Source organism: Pelodiscus sinensis, chromosome 6 (assembly GCF_052426305.1).
Source record: "Pelodiscus sinensis isolate ZL-2025 chromosome 6, ASM5242630v1, whole genome shotgun sequence".
Lineage (NCBI taxonomy): Eukaryota > Metazoa > Chordata > Testudines > Trionychidae > Pelodiscus > Pelodiscus sinensis.
The window spans coordinates 30,643,457-30,657,922 of NC_143057.1; the positions used below are offsets into that span (position 1 = coordinate 30,643,457).

General features: G+C 39.7%; 1 protein-coding gene across 6 annotated transcripts in view; it reads left to right on the forward strand.

The window, feature by feature from the left end:
- The first annotated feature begins 391 nt into the window (after positions 1-391).
- The window catches only part of RFX3 (regulatory factor X3), a 252,891-nt gene continuing 238,816 nt past the window's right edge, over positions 392-14,466 (forward strand). For 3 of the 6 annotated variants that reach the window (XM_089779227.1, XM_075931653.2, XM_075931646.2), the window contains exon 1: positions 393-1,215. The gene's annotated coding sequence lies outside the window, so the exon portion shown is untranslated. Of the gene's footprint in view, positions 1,216-14,466 lie in introns of all 6 variants that reach the window. The other 3 variants (XM_089779225.1, XM_089779226.1, XM_006110812.5) reach the window with 2 other exon arrangements.

Sequence of the window (14,466 nt, forward strand, 5' to 3'; positions counted from 1 at the left end):
AGGTGAAGATTGGGAACGCAGGTGGGAGTGGAGTAAGGGATGTGTCTAGTGGTTGCAGGAAGGCAGGGGCTGTATGTGTGGTAGTGGGCAGGGGAGTTCCAGGCCTGACAAGGTATGTGGCGCGTGGACTGCGGGATGGGTGAGGACGGGCTGAAAGGTCAGAGCAGGGCGGCAAGGGTGCATGTGCCGCAAGGGACAAGGGCTGCGGAGTACGCTCCGGGCAGGCACGTGCTGCACAGCGGATACAAGGGCTGGGGGCGCCAGGTGCGGGCCGAGGGGAGTCGTGCAGGGCGAGGGCGGGCACTACTAGCTCTGTGCAGGGAGCCCGCCGCCCGCACGTTCCCCCTACAAGATGGCGTCTCCAGGCCGCCGTTTACATAGCGCTGGGGGAATCGGCGCGAGGCGGGACTTCCTGCCTGCCGCGCTCCACAACTGCTTCCTCGGGCGCGAGGGCTGGTGGTTGGGGGCCCCTGAGCGAGCCGTCTCTCACCGCCCCACATCCGGGACTTTCATTCCCGCCCCCCTTTTCCCGCTCCCCGCACACACACACACACACACAGCCGGAAATGACGGCAGAGCCGGCCCGCCGCTTTACTGATCCACGCGGGAGCCAGGTGTGGCCACGCCCCCTAGTTCCGCAAAGGGGGAGGGGGGGGGCGAGAAAGGCATCGGCCCTTGGTAGCTGCGCCTGTTGAGCGAAGTAACCGTGTCCGCTCGCGGCCCTCGCACTGTACTCATCATCAACACTCGCCTGGGCGGGAAGGGAGGGAGCGCCGCTCGCGCGCGCCCTAGAAGGAGGAGCGCTCAGTCCGACCCCTCCCCGCGTTCCGCGAGAGGCAGGTGCGCTCCCCTCCTGCCTGCGCGCGATCCAAGCCACCTCCCGCCGGCGCCTGGACGGGAGGTGTCAATCATGTGGTCGGCCCCGCCTCTTCCGGGCCTCTCAGGCTGGGCCGCCGCCTCCTCCTCCTCTCGCTCGCTCTCTCTCTCCCTTTTGTGAGTTATAGCAACCGTTGCCTTGTGAATCAAGCGCCATAGTCACCGTAGTCCTGGCGACTGTTACCCATCAACAACAACCGCTCCTCTCCTCCTCCTCCTCCTGCTGCTGCTCCTCCTCACCCCCATCCTCACCCCCTTCCTCATCATCACCCACAACAACAACAACAGCCACCAGCAAGAGCAACAACAACAGCAACACCACAGCCCTGCACAGCCCAGGTGACTATGATTGTTCCGTGCACTCCGGCCCCCCGGCCCCGGGCTGGGCTGCCCCATTGATTGAGATGGAGCCAGAGGGTGAGGCTGTAACGCGTGTCTCCCTGCTGGCTGGTTGTCCCACCACCCCTTGGTTGTACTTTGATGGTGGATGGGGAATGTGGTGTTGGTTCAGGGCTGGGAGGGAGAAAAGGAGCGCGGGGGGCAGGGAGTCACGCTTCTGGTCTGTGGGACGATTGTAGAGGGGGTGGGCAGGTATCTCGTTGGCCTCTGTGTACAATAGAGGGGAATTGTTAGAAGGGAATCGAGGAGATGGTGATGAGCCCTGTCTGATGGTACCTACTTTAGCGAACACCCAGGCATGGATTCTGCAACACACCAACAGCCAGGGAGTGCTTCTCCTCCTCACTCCTAGGGGCCTTGTTCTGGGGTTGTGATACTTCAGATTTAGATGCTTGTGAACTTTTTGTCTCTTCTGGTGATACTCGCACTTCCCTAGCCCTCTTCTGAGCAGCCCTGGTTCTGTAGTCAGATTATTTCCTCCTTTAATAATAATTCATTTAATCGTATTTCTGTGAAAACTATTTTTTTTGTACAGTACATTGATTTTTTTATTCATCTAGTAGTTCTCCCAACTACCAACACAGACAACCGTTTTGTTTTGCTCTCCAGCAGCTGGGAAAGATTATTTTTGATGCTGTTTGTGTACTTGTGATTTAATCTGAATACAGTGCATGTGTGCTAGTTGGGTTTGTAGTTTATTCACAGTGTGTTTTCTCTCCTGTAGAGATGTTTGGGGTAGAGGATCCATTTCAGTTTCCTTTTACTTCCCACAGTGAAGGAAAAACTAGTTATTTTTGTTTTGCACGAGATTCTCTTGTGTACATCAAATAGATGAAAGAAAGAAAGAAGAAAACACTAAGAAAACTTCCTTTGCAATTATATTTCTCAAAGCTGAGAGTTTTTCTTGATGTCTTTTCCTGCAAAGAGATGAAATTGAAGTCAAGTTGTTCATAAAGAATGTATGAATCCTCTGAACTTAAAATGCATGTATATTTCATCATCTTTTTGGGTGTTAAAATTTAGGAATTTGCCTTCTCTGAATATACTATCACACATATTCACTTTTTTTTTTCTGGACATAAGATATATTTTTGATATCTCCTCATGGGATATCATGAGGATTTTTTTTAACATTTTTATATCTGATTCTCTCCTCCCGCCACCCTATTCCCAGCATGTCAAATCAAGACTCAGTTAATAAAATGGTCTCTGGAATTTACTGTTATTAAAAAGACAGATGATTTAAAGAGGATTATTCCCTCATTTCTGTATTTAATGTAATTCATAGGAAAATGGTAATGTTGTTTTATGGTAAGATACTTTTGTTTATTTTAATTTTGAAGATACTTTTTTCCATCTTAACATTTAAACCCTCCATTGACTACAGTCTTGTTCCTCGTAACAATGCCAACAGAAAGATATTGATTTATTTGACAGAGCAACTGCTGAAGAATGTGACAGTGTCAATTATTTTGGCGATTGTCAAGTGCAGAGGAGGTTAGATAATTAATGCATTGCTGATATTATATTATTTTTTTAACTAAAGCTCAGTAAGTGTCTTGCAGTTTTACTTTCTAAGTATGTTTTCATATGCCATCAGTATAACTAAAATGATATACTTCAATGAGCCACCAATAGTCCCAAAATGCTCATTGTCGTATACTTTATATTGAAAAGGAAGAATAACTTATTTTCCTTTCTCCTACTATAGGAACTGTAATCAGATGAGTTCCAAACAAATGAAAAATTACTGACATCAAAGAAGTCAGCTCATCACTATGTTTTCAGTATATTATAGTACAGAAGTTGCATATAATCTTAGTGAATTAATTTCTAGAAGGTAACCATTATTAGTTTTTGTCAGGGAATTTACTTTGTGATTTATTATTTGTGAATTCATTCCACACATCTAACAATGCCTGCAAGGTAATGCCCCACTTCTGCATGCGGCATTACATGGGTTGGATTCCCATTACCAGCACAGAACCCCACTGATGATGGAGTTCTGTATGGATCTAGAGATCTTCATGGGTAGAATCAGCTTTCAAGATCAAAGCCTAAATTAGCAAAGAAAAGTGACTTTCTTTGACTGTGAAAGCAGAAATCTTTATTTTTTGATGGCGAAAAGGGTACAGTAATTTTTTAAAAGGCTGTATTTTAAAAAGATGTGTTGTACGACAAAAAGTTTTTAGCATTACTCAAGAGACAGTTACTTAAAGGAGCTGTTGCATGAGGTAATTGAAAATAATGCCATGTCACGTCATCTAGCATCATAGGCTTTTACGAAGAAAAGCAGCATTAACAATTTGTTCCCACTTTAACATTTTAATGTTTCATAGATGGGATCTTCAGTATGCATTTTGATTCCCAAGTGCTCTCAGCTATCAGAATACCAGATGTTTGTGATGTCAGCCAGTCTTTTGATAATAAAATGGTTTGTGATTTTTTGTTCACGTGTTTGTGGTTTAGGTAGCTGCACAAGTGTGATTAAAATGCATTTTAAGTCACTTGGACATGGCTTCATTGAGCCTTTGTGAGTTCTGTGCCCTGGTGTGTTTCATAGTTAGCTAACTTGCATTGTGATGAAATAGGCAGACTCTTTTTTTGATGATGTATTCAAAAGAAACAAGATAGGAATCCATGACCTGCCATTTTTATTTAGTTTAAAATCCTTGTTTTCTTCATCTCCTGGGGTAGCTGGGCCTTGTGTTACTACTGTATATTTTCTTCTCTTCTTAAACATAGCAGTTTGTTAGTTATAACGATACACTTCTCAGAAATAAAAATGTTACTAGTTATTTTAACTTAATAACTTTGACTGTGAAAGGGAAAGATGACACATTTTTTCTTTGTCCTTACCTGGAACAGAACCAGGTATGCTTAATATAGTTAAAGAATCAAGAATATTGTACCTTTTTATTATAGTGATTGCTTTGTGGTCTAGTTGGTATTACAGATTTTCAGGGTTTTACCCCTACTCTTCTGTCATTACATTATTTCCTTTAAAATTGAAAGGTGCTTTTTCATGCAAACTACAAAGTAGGCTTAACAACAGTAGACATTGACATGTGTAAGAGTAACGAGGGAACAGGCATTTTCAACACATAGAATGTATTCTGTTTGGATTTTTTTTTAAGTTTGTTTTGAATTGAGATTACAGGTTGTGAATACAACACAAATATACACAGAATAAAAGCAAGCTTTCAAAGTTATAGAGCTAGAGAACAAGTTTTAAACCAAGTTTCATGCCAGATAAATATAGATTCTAATTAGAATATTAAGTGTGTTTTTAAATAATGAATTAAACTATTATTTTTTCAGGCTTTTCTGAATACATACACTTTCAAAAACCTGCATGTTTAAAAGGGCATATTATTTCCACCAGTGTAAGAGTGGCATTATTATATATCTTTAATAATGGTGTTGTGAACAGTGTCTGTAGTTTTTCTATGCTTGCAAGTTCAATGTACACACATATTTTGGAAATTTAAGATTAAGTGCATAGATTGATTTGGCTAAATTTAGCTTATTAGGGACAGATGGCTGCTTTAAACAGGTGTCACTTTCATTTCTAGTGCATTGTGTTGGGACTTCCAGTGGCTCACAAAAGGCCTGTCTAAAGCAGGTGGCATCCTCTGCTTTTGTCATTAGCAAAATCTACTCTTATAGGTAATTATTTTCCCAGTGACTGGGTACATTATAATATGTAGTATAGTTTATCATAGTCTTTATTGGCTGCCCATCACACATTCATATAGTACATTTTTGGATAATCCTCTTATTAGACTTTTAAAAGGGGGCGGGGAGGGAGAGGGAAACATGCATTGAACAATATAAGTTAGCAGTTTTAAAATACAAGTAGGTTGAATAATTTTAATACATGGCTTTGAAAACAAGTAGAAAATTGCAGTTTGATATAAAAATGGTTTTGTTATATAACTGCCCTATGGCTTTATAAAATCTAACTTGTTATGACTCAATTTTTATACCAATGAACTGTAAGTAGGAACATTAAATACATTTTAATCTGTCTTTTGTTTACAGCGTCTCTTATGCCGAAAAAAATATTTTTTCTTTTTTTTGTTTAATATTAACTGTTATAAAAGTCTGCTTAATTTTGAATATTTTGGAAAAAGAAATAATTAGGATATTAGAACTAGAGCTTCTTAGTTTTTTTCACTCTTGACAGTGTTGAGAACAATGACTAGTGCCCATTCTTAATCTGTTACATTTCCTCTAGTAGATGCACCAGAGGGTGCTATGCTATTTCAAACACAATAAGAAAAAATTGTCAAAAGCACTTATTTATTCAAATACATAGATTAACTATAAAATTTATATTTTTCAATTCTTACGGTAACATCAAGAATTTTCTTTTTTATTCTGTGTCTCCCTATAGCAAGATGTTTTCCCTTAATACTTTTATAGGGAAGATTTTAGAATAATAGATTGTTCCATAATAAATATGTATTTACACAGTATGGAGTCACAATCTACTTAAAATTCAAAGCATGAGAATATATATATGAGCTATGCTTGTATAGTAGATGTAGTTTCCACTTTTATATATTTGCTTTATATGTTTACATTGTCTACTTTTATTTAGGCATATCAGTGCTAATATCAATAGCTGAATTAATAATTTGTCTTAAGAAATTACTACATTTTTAGAGTGCTTTGATGCACTGCCATTTCAGTTTTAACCTATTACTCATTTAACTATTATTCATATTTTGTTTGGTTGTTAATTATTTTCCAACAGAATTTTGTTTCGGAATATATTACCTTGCATTTTTGTTGTTCGGTTGTTTTATTCCTTGCTATAAGTCTTAGAGAATAAACTGGGGTCAAAGCAGATAAACCTAATTATTCTCTCAGAAGTAGCAAAGAGAGTACAACAGTCTAGTGGACGGGAAGACTTGTATGTTCCTCCCCATCCCCAATTGGACTGATGGGATAAGAGAGAGGCAGGAGCCTTTTCATATTAAAGGTAACAACCAGATTCTATTATGAATACTTTATTGTGGGTACGTATGACTGACAAATTAGGATTTCTTTTTTACCTGTTGCATACCAAAACATAAGAGTTTTCACATGACTAAAATTAATAATACAATTATGGTAAAAATGGCAAAATACCTTTTAAAAATTCTACAATATCCTTGCTTTTCCTCCTGATAGCAAAATTGTGAGCTACAGCTTCTTACCACTTCTGCAGCTTAATAAAATCTTCTGATTTTGTGTGTGTGTAAATGATCAAGTAACGTAGTGTTTGTAGCACATAGTAAGCCTTCTTGAGAAGTGTAAAGTGATGTGACATGAACTCTGTTAAACTTACATTCACACAAGTAGATGAGTATAAGTAAGTTTGTCTAAAGCAGTTGAACTGTCCTTCTGGGGAGCCACGAAAAGATGTATTCTGCTTTAATTCACATGTTCTTACTTCTTTCTGTTAGTTGCTTTTCTTGCTAGTCTCCCATCTTCTGGCAACTCTGTATGAATTACACCATGCTCAGAATCAGTGTGCCAAATTCATAAATGAAGTATTAGGTATGATTATAAATTGCATATTGGCGAGGGGGGTCTAAGCTGACATAAGGAATGTTGAGGAAGGCAGAAAGGTGTACATTATACGAATTTAGTCATTCTTAAACTTATAGTAGCTTGTATATAATCTTTGTCTAAAATCTTGTATGGTATCCATCACTGCTCTAAGCTAGTGCCAAAGACTGTATACCGGGGTTTTCAAACTGCGGTTTGTAAGTGAAAGCTGTTAGCTAGCCATGAGACACTTTGTTTACCTATGCCTCTGTAGGTCTGGGCGATTGCTGCTTCTTTTGGCTGCAGATCGCCGTTCCTGGCCAGTGGGAGCTGAGGGAAGTGGTGTGGACCGGGACACTACTTCCCGCAGCTTCCATTGGCCAGGGTCCAGATGTTGCTGCAGTATCAGTGGAGGTGGCTGGGAGACCCGGGCCCCTTCAAAGCTCTGGGACTTTGGGGCAACTGCCTCCTTCCCCTTCCCGCCTCCCCCCCAATCCATGGGACTCATCACATTGTATACATAGCTACCCTGTTTAACCATGTAACCTTACTATCATTCTCTTGTATCCTCTTTCCTCTTTTTGTTGTCACTTGTGTCTTGTCTCAAATTAGAATGTGAACTCTTCAGGGTAAAGAGTGTGTCTTTCTGTGTTTATAGTGCCTCATTGGGCTTTTGGATATGATCACCATGCAGATAAATAACAAAAGTGGATCTTGCTTGCTGTGTACCCACCACTCAAGTGGCTTCCCTCTTCTGTTTTGTTATCGTAGTATAACAGTCAGCTGCATTTCTCCATATTTATCATGTTAAAGGCAGTTCCTGAATAACGAAACACAAATTATTGAAGGTAATGATGTAGTAGTGCAAAATGTAAGGTACAAATGAGCTGTTTTATAAAAGGTGCCATTTACTCAATTCACTATATTTCAGCTAAAGCCCCACTATTAGTTTATATGACTGTGAATTGTATTTTTTATGTGGTGATATAATGCAATAATAATTTTGGGTTAGGGTACGATATAGGCTTTTTTAACTTTTAAAAATTAAAATTAATATGTAGAAATTTAATTTCATTTAAAAAAACTGCTTTTAGCTTGAAAAAATTAATTCTCATCAACAGCTGAATTTTCATTTCATCCTCTGGAATTTTTCCTTCAGTTAGGTCAGTACTGATTTTCTTTAAAAAATATTTTTATTACTTGAGTTTTTATTGTTCTTTGTTGTGATTGTACTGACCAGTTGAAGATACTTTACCTTTCAAGTGGGTTGATAATCCGCATTAAAAATGTGATCCACTGGTCTAAGGTAAGCTCAGTATCATTGTTAGCAGATTTTCTAGGTAAAATGGAGGATAGCCACATGAGCACGGTTTAAAAACACTGGGTTTAAGTTTATTTGTCATCGTAGACAATATTTCTTCAGCTGCTTCGTGCTCATTTCTGCATTACTAACAGTTGAAGACCAAAATAATACAAGATGAAAAGTTCAAGTCTTAGATGACTGTCTTGAAAATTTTACCAGTCACTTGCTAACTAAAAGACTGAATCAACTAGCTAGAGGTAAATGAAAGTGGGACAACATTAACAAGATCCCTGGGCAATACCCTAGTAAAAAATTAATCTACTTGGAAGAGGATAGATGCTGGGATTTTCATAAGGGTGCGCTCTCTTTCCTGTTGGCCTCTGGCAAGGAGGTGTCATATGACTATATAGTTCCACCACCCTTTTAACATCTGGATTGTGAAAGGAGGGTCTTTGTTTTCTCCCTCTTCTTGAGCCTCCTGACTGATATTCATAGCAGGGTCTCTGCAACTTTCTGGCAGATGTAAATCTGACCACTCTTGTTAATTTCACTCTGTTGCTGCTAGGCAAACCTGTGATATGGGCAGAAGCAGAGGTACTATGGACAGATAACAGTACATTGGTTTACACTAGGTTCATATTTGGAAGGGCCAGAAACTTCACAAAAGTTTAAATTCTGCAGAAATTGATGATTTAATGCCTTCTTGCCCCCCATTCCAACCACCACCATGTTAAGAAGTGGAAATTTCCCACTCCCCACAGGCAAGTGCATATTTTAAGCCCTTTTAGAATATTATGCCATATGTGAAATTCATCAAAACATCACTTAAGATCACAGAGATTGGGGCAGTTCATACATTTGACCAGTGACTGTCAGGGCCCAGTTAAAACACTTGAAAGCATCCAACAATAACAGGCAAGCAAGATATACAGGGAAAACTCAGATTGGAGGAGTGTCATCTGGGGCTAGCTAATACCTCACATATGGTGCTAGATAATGGTTAACAGACCACTTTTTTATTTTGGCAAGGTGTGGAGTTTCCAGGGTAAAGGCCTGTTATACTTGTTTTGTGAATTGACGTATATATTTGGTAAAATGAAGCAAAAAGAATAGGTACATCCTTGTGTTTTGGATGGAACTTAAGAAGCGAAACTCTCTCCCTGCTGAAGTAAGTGGAAGATTTGCCATTGACTTCACTGGGAGCTAGGATGTCTCCAGTAGGACTTGGGCTACCCCTCCAAGTTTGCAACCTGGTTTTGTTAGATGTAAGAAGACATACCGTTCAGAGAATGTCCATTTAACATTCTTGATTATTGTAGTTCTCACTGTGGCTCTATGCACATAAATGTCTATGCACATAAATGTTGGTTTATCTCCTCAGTGACAGTTAAATACCAGCTGCTCTTTCTTGAAGAGAAATATCATTTTCATGGGCACTTGCTAAATTTGGCATTGGAGGATGTAGTGGCATAGAGGTAGATTCAGACAGACTGTTAGGTTGGATAAAAGTGTACACATCCAATATCAGAAACCTTATTTGAATCACCATTTCTGCCATAAGCATCAGACTTACCTTGTGGATTGAACAGAAGGGTATTATTCAGAAAAAGAGTAGTCTAAAATTGCAAGAATTCTATTATACATCTCTTGTAATCTGAGGCATGTGCGTTGGTGACATGTAGATCAAAAGGGAAAAGTTTGTGTCACCCTTAATCAAATCTCCATAGTCCTGGAAAGCATATTATGTCTGTTTACAAAATTAAATGAACACTTTCATGGATTCAGATTATTTCTGTCAGAGGTCATGATTGTATTCATCACTAAAACAAACCTGGTTAACAAGGGTCAATTTGACTTTCCCCCCTCTCCCCCATGTTATTGCTGCTTTACCATATTAACTGTAACATAAAAGATCTAGCTGGTACACATTAGCTAACCAGGCACTGGACACTTTAATATTATACTAGCAATTCATCCATTACTAGAAAGGAATGCTTTAGCTTTTTATTTAGTAATTTGTTTTAGTTCAATCTTAACTGGTCCATTTTATATCAAACCATTTCAGCTGTGCTGGTTATATAATTCTGTAGATTCACTTATTTCCAATATACTAACTTCCACTATATGAAGGAAATGCAAAATCATCTGATGGTTACATTTTAGACTTGGTTTATAAGTAAAATTAATCGTATTGTAACTTTTTTTGCTAAAAAGTTTTTTAGAAACTTTCTGTATCTGTAAGTTCTTTGAGTCAAGGAATGGATCTTATTTTGTAGGTCAAAACATCCCTTCTGTTTTTTTAGATGCAGGGGTTAAAATCTTGTTGGATTAAAAATAGTGGAGGGGCGCTCCTTCACAGTGTCAATTCCTGAATCTGTAGAAACCCCTGCTGTGCATGCTTTGTGGTTTCAGGATCAGTCAGGTGTGAAGGGGTTGAGGCAAACATTCTCCATGGCATTGTCTCCTCACAGCCTCTTGGTCATTCTCTGTTGGAGTGAAAGCAGATTATATCAGAATAACGAATGCTATTGTTTTTCTCTAAGTGTTCTGAACCCTCTTTCCACAACAAGAAGGCTCTAGGAGCAACAGCCACTAGGCAAACTCATGGTAGCTTTGTTGTGTTTGAGCCATGCTAATATGGAGGTGACAGCATAATTAGGATAGGGCAAATCACAGGTTTTAGGACTAAACCTACTCTCCCTACCCAACATATTTGTAACTTCTAATAAAAATGGTGTAGCAAATAGAACCTTTTTAGTTTCTGGAAAAATGTAAACTTTCTCTCTTGGGAGGAATGTAAATTTGGATCAGGACTTGGATGTAGAGGGTTAGTTTAGTCTAGCATGATTAAGACTTAACTAATAATTTGTTTTATGTGTCCATATTAGGATTACAAAAATCTTGTTCACCTTTTGTATATTGTCTTGTGTATAAGCACAAGAAGGTTTTGACAGCTAGGCAGTTACTTTGTGGTTGCCTGTCATAGAGTGAATGATATCCAAAAGTCAATTGTGAGCTGAGAAGTTACAGGATTTGTAGTATGTTTAGGTGCATGACATAGTATCTTGTACATTAGTAAGGAAGCGAGCAGTTTATGCAAGCTGGCCAAGGACATTAGCAGCTGGGAACAGAATTCTTTTAATATATGCTTGAAGGCACATTGAACAATTGTAGGAAGAATAGTAAAGTTTGAGGGGCCAATTGATTGTATATAAAACCCCTCAGTTTAATCAACCTTTGTAGAGTGGACCGTCTGGTCATAGACATGATGTAACTTTATGTATAACCTTGCTTTCTACTTCCCAGCTTCCTACTCTTCTTAAATTAATATTTTCATTTCCTTTTGAAAAGTACAGTTTTTTACATGAATTAGTCATAGCTTTTATTTCTTATCATGGTTACAAAAGCTGCTTGCATTCTCATACTATACTGTGTTGTAAGATTTAACCTAATAGAATAGTAAGCAATAGACCTGCAACAAACCCAAAGTAACTGTTCAGTTTGAGAATGTATAGAATTGTGTAACAAGTTATAAAGATCACCAAGGTGCGTAAAGATTCTCAAGAATACAAGAATTATATAACAAATACAGGTTGAACCTCTTTAGTCTGGCATCCTTGGGACCTGACCAGTTCCGAATTGAGAATTTTCCAGACCACGGGAGGTCAGTATTGTCTAGCAGCATTACCAACACTTCCACTGCTTACTGGGCTGTTAGAGGACATTTATGGGTAAATGAAAGATAAATAACAGCACAGAACACTGAGAGTTAGGATTGGTGGCTATAAATAAACTTCACGGGACTACAGCAAACTTGGCCACACTCATGAAAAGTGCACATCTGGCTAACTAAAATCATTCCAGACTATGGATGTTTCTGAACCACAGAGTTCTGAACTAGAGAGTTTCAACTTGTAATTCCATTGGACTAACAGCCATTTATCAGGTTACAAACTTCACTTTAATCTTAAATAATATATTTGTATTACAGGTTGAACGTCTCTGGTCCGACAGCATCTGTGGTCCAGCATGATTTTAGTTGGCTGGATGTCCACTTATCATGAATGTGGGCAAGTTTCTTGTCCCATAAAGTTTGTTTACAGCCATCAGTACTGTCTCTCAGTGGTCTGTGCTATTTAGCTCTAATATACCCATAATGTTTTCTAAGAGCCCAGTAAGCGATGGAAATGTTGGTAATGCTGCTAGAAAATACTGACCTCCTATGGTTCAGTGAATCCTTTGGTTTGGCACTGGTCAAGTCCTGAGGGTGTCGGGCTAGAGAGGTTCAAATTGTAATTGCTTCCATGTAATTGACTGTCCATTTCTAAGTCAGGTGAATTCCCCACAGTTTCTCAAACTTTTTCATAATGGAAACCACAATTTAATACAAATATTATGTAAGTGTACAAAACACCTTCCCTCTCATTTGTGATTGTATAACATCACTGTGGCATAGTATAATTGTGTATGTGGAAAAATAATTACAACAGAACCACACTTTTAAGAATACCAATCTTTACAAACATCCTGTTATATGAACCATTGTTCTTGATGTGGAGGGAAAACCCACATAATGAAAAATATGACATTTGCATGCTGTCAGTGCCTAAATTACTTTGCAGCGGTTCGAGTGACAAGAAGGAAGGGATGCAGTGTATTGTACTGCAACTTATGCACTGTCCCAACTGTAGTTGTGTTCAATTTTATGAACCTCTCAATTCCTAATTAGTTTGTACAATAAGGGTTCTGTATAAGAAACAGATTTACTGTGTTTAACTTTTCTTTTAATGAACTTTAGCAGCTAGAAACAGGAAGTAGTGCTAGCATCATGTGGCTAGCCAGCTTTCCATGGACCGTTAACTAGTAATCTGTTGACCACCAGAACTCTGGTTTTCAGCAAGTTTTTTTTTCTGTTGCTGGCCAAGGCTTCTGTTTTTATTCTTTATTACTACATTTGAAACTTGACCTACTGGTTTAAGTGAATAACAGAGGGGACAGCAGCTGGAGTTTGCCACACAAAACAAGTATTTTTGTCACAAAGAAGCTGGATGGCTGTGCAATAGAAAATCTCTCTGAGTACAGAAAATGCTGTTTAAGTGTTGTATTACTAGTTATTTTTATTCAGACATTTTACACTTCGAACTTCATAATCCTTTGACTGACCACAGACTGGATATTGCATGTATGTTTATTTGTAAAACATTTTATTAGGAGACCCCTTGAGAGATGGAATTTTATTTTCAGTGGACTCTTGAGATGACAAAAATAGCATTAGAACAGAGAAACATACACCAGGCACAGAGAGGATTCTTTATGGCTCTTCAAGTGTGTGTGGGATGTGTATATAAAAGTAGGATAAGAAAATGCTTGGTCCGAGTATCATGGGAAACAAAAACCTAGCTTCCCCATGATGGGGTATTCTAAGTATACTTAATTTCCAGGTCCATAATTCAGAGTTCTACATTTTCACTGTAGAGGCTCAAGAAACACAGCCTAGACAAACCTACAGTCAACAATTTTAATAATGCTAAAATAAACAGTTTAAAACAATCTAGCATTCCCCTGCAGTGTTTGCAACCCAAACATTGTGGCATTGAGCTGGGGCAGAAACTGAATGTGAAATTTACTACAAGCTTACTTTAACCCAGGAGAGCGGAGGAACTTGTTTTGGATTGGGGGCCACTGATCCACTGAAAAATCAGTCGGGACCACACAAAAGTGAGAAGCAAAAAAGGAAAAAAAAAACCCTCACTGACCTGGCCCCTCACTGAGAGGCAGAAAAAAACCCCACTCCCTTCATTCCCCTCTCACACTAGCCCCAGAGTCTGGGAGGTCCTGGCCTAGTAGATTTTTGTGGACCTCATTGGCTCAAGGGTGGGGCCAAATATGAGGGGTTCTGCTGGGAAACAGGCTTGATTAGGGTGTGGATGGGAGGGAGGATGCAGGAGTGAGACGAGGGTTCTGGATGGGAGGGAGGGTGCCAGGAGTGGGCTGGTGGTTGGGGAGTCTGGGCAGCAGGGTGGATACAGGAGCAGAATGGGGTAGGAGTGTGGGTGCAAGAATGGGGTTGGGAGTCTGGGCAGGAGGAGGAGTGTAGGAGTGGGCTGGGGGTTCAGGGTCTGGGTGATGGGAGAGTGGGGGACACTTACCTGCACAGCTCTTTGGTGATACACATGGCTCCGTGTTCCCTGCTGCTCCCAAGCACTGCTCCCCACTGGTCCTGTTGGTTATGCTTATGGCCAGTGGGGGGAAAGCCTCCAGACAGCGCTTCCCTGCTTTGCCGTTTCCCCAGCCAGGGAGAAGGAGAGTGGCAGTGAATAGAGTTGATTCTTCCCTGCCAGACAAAA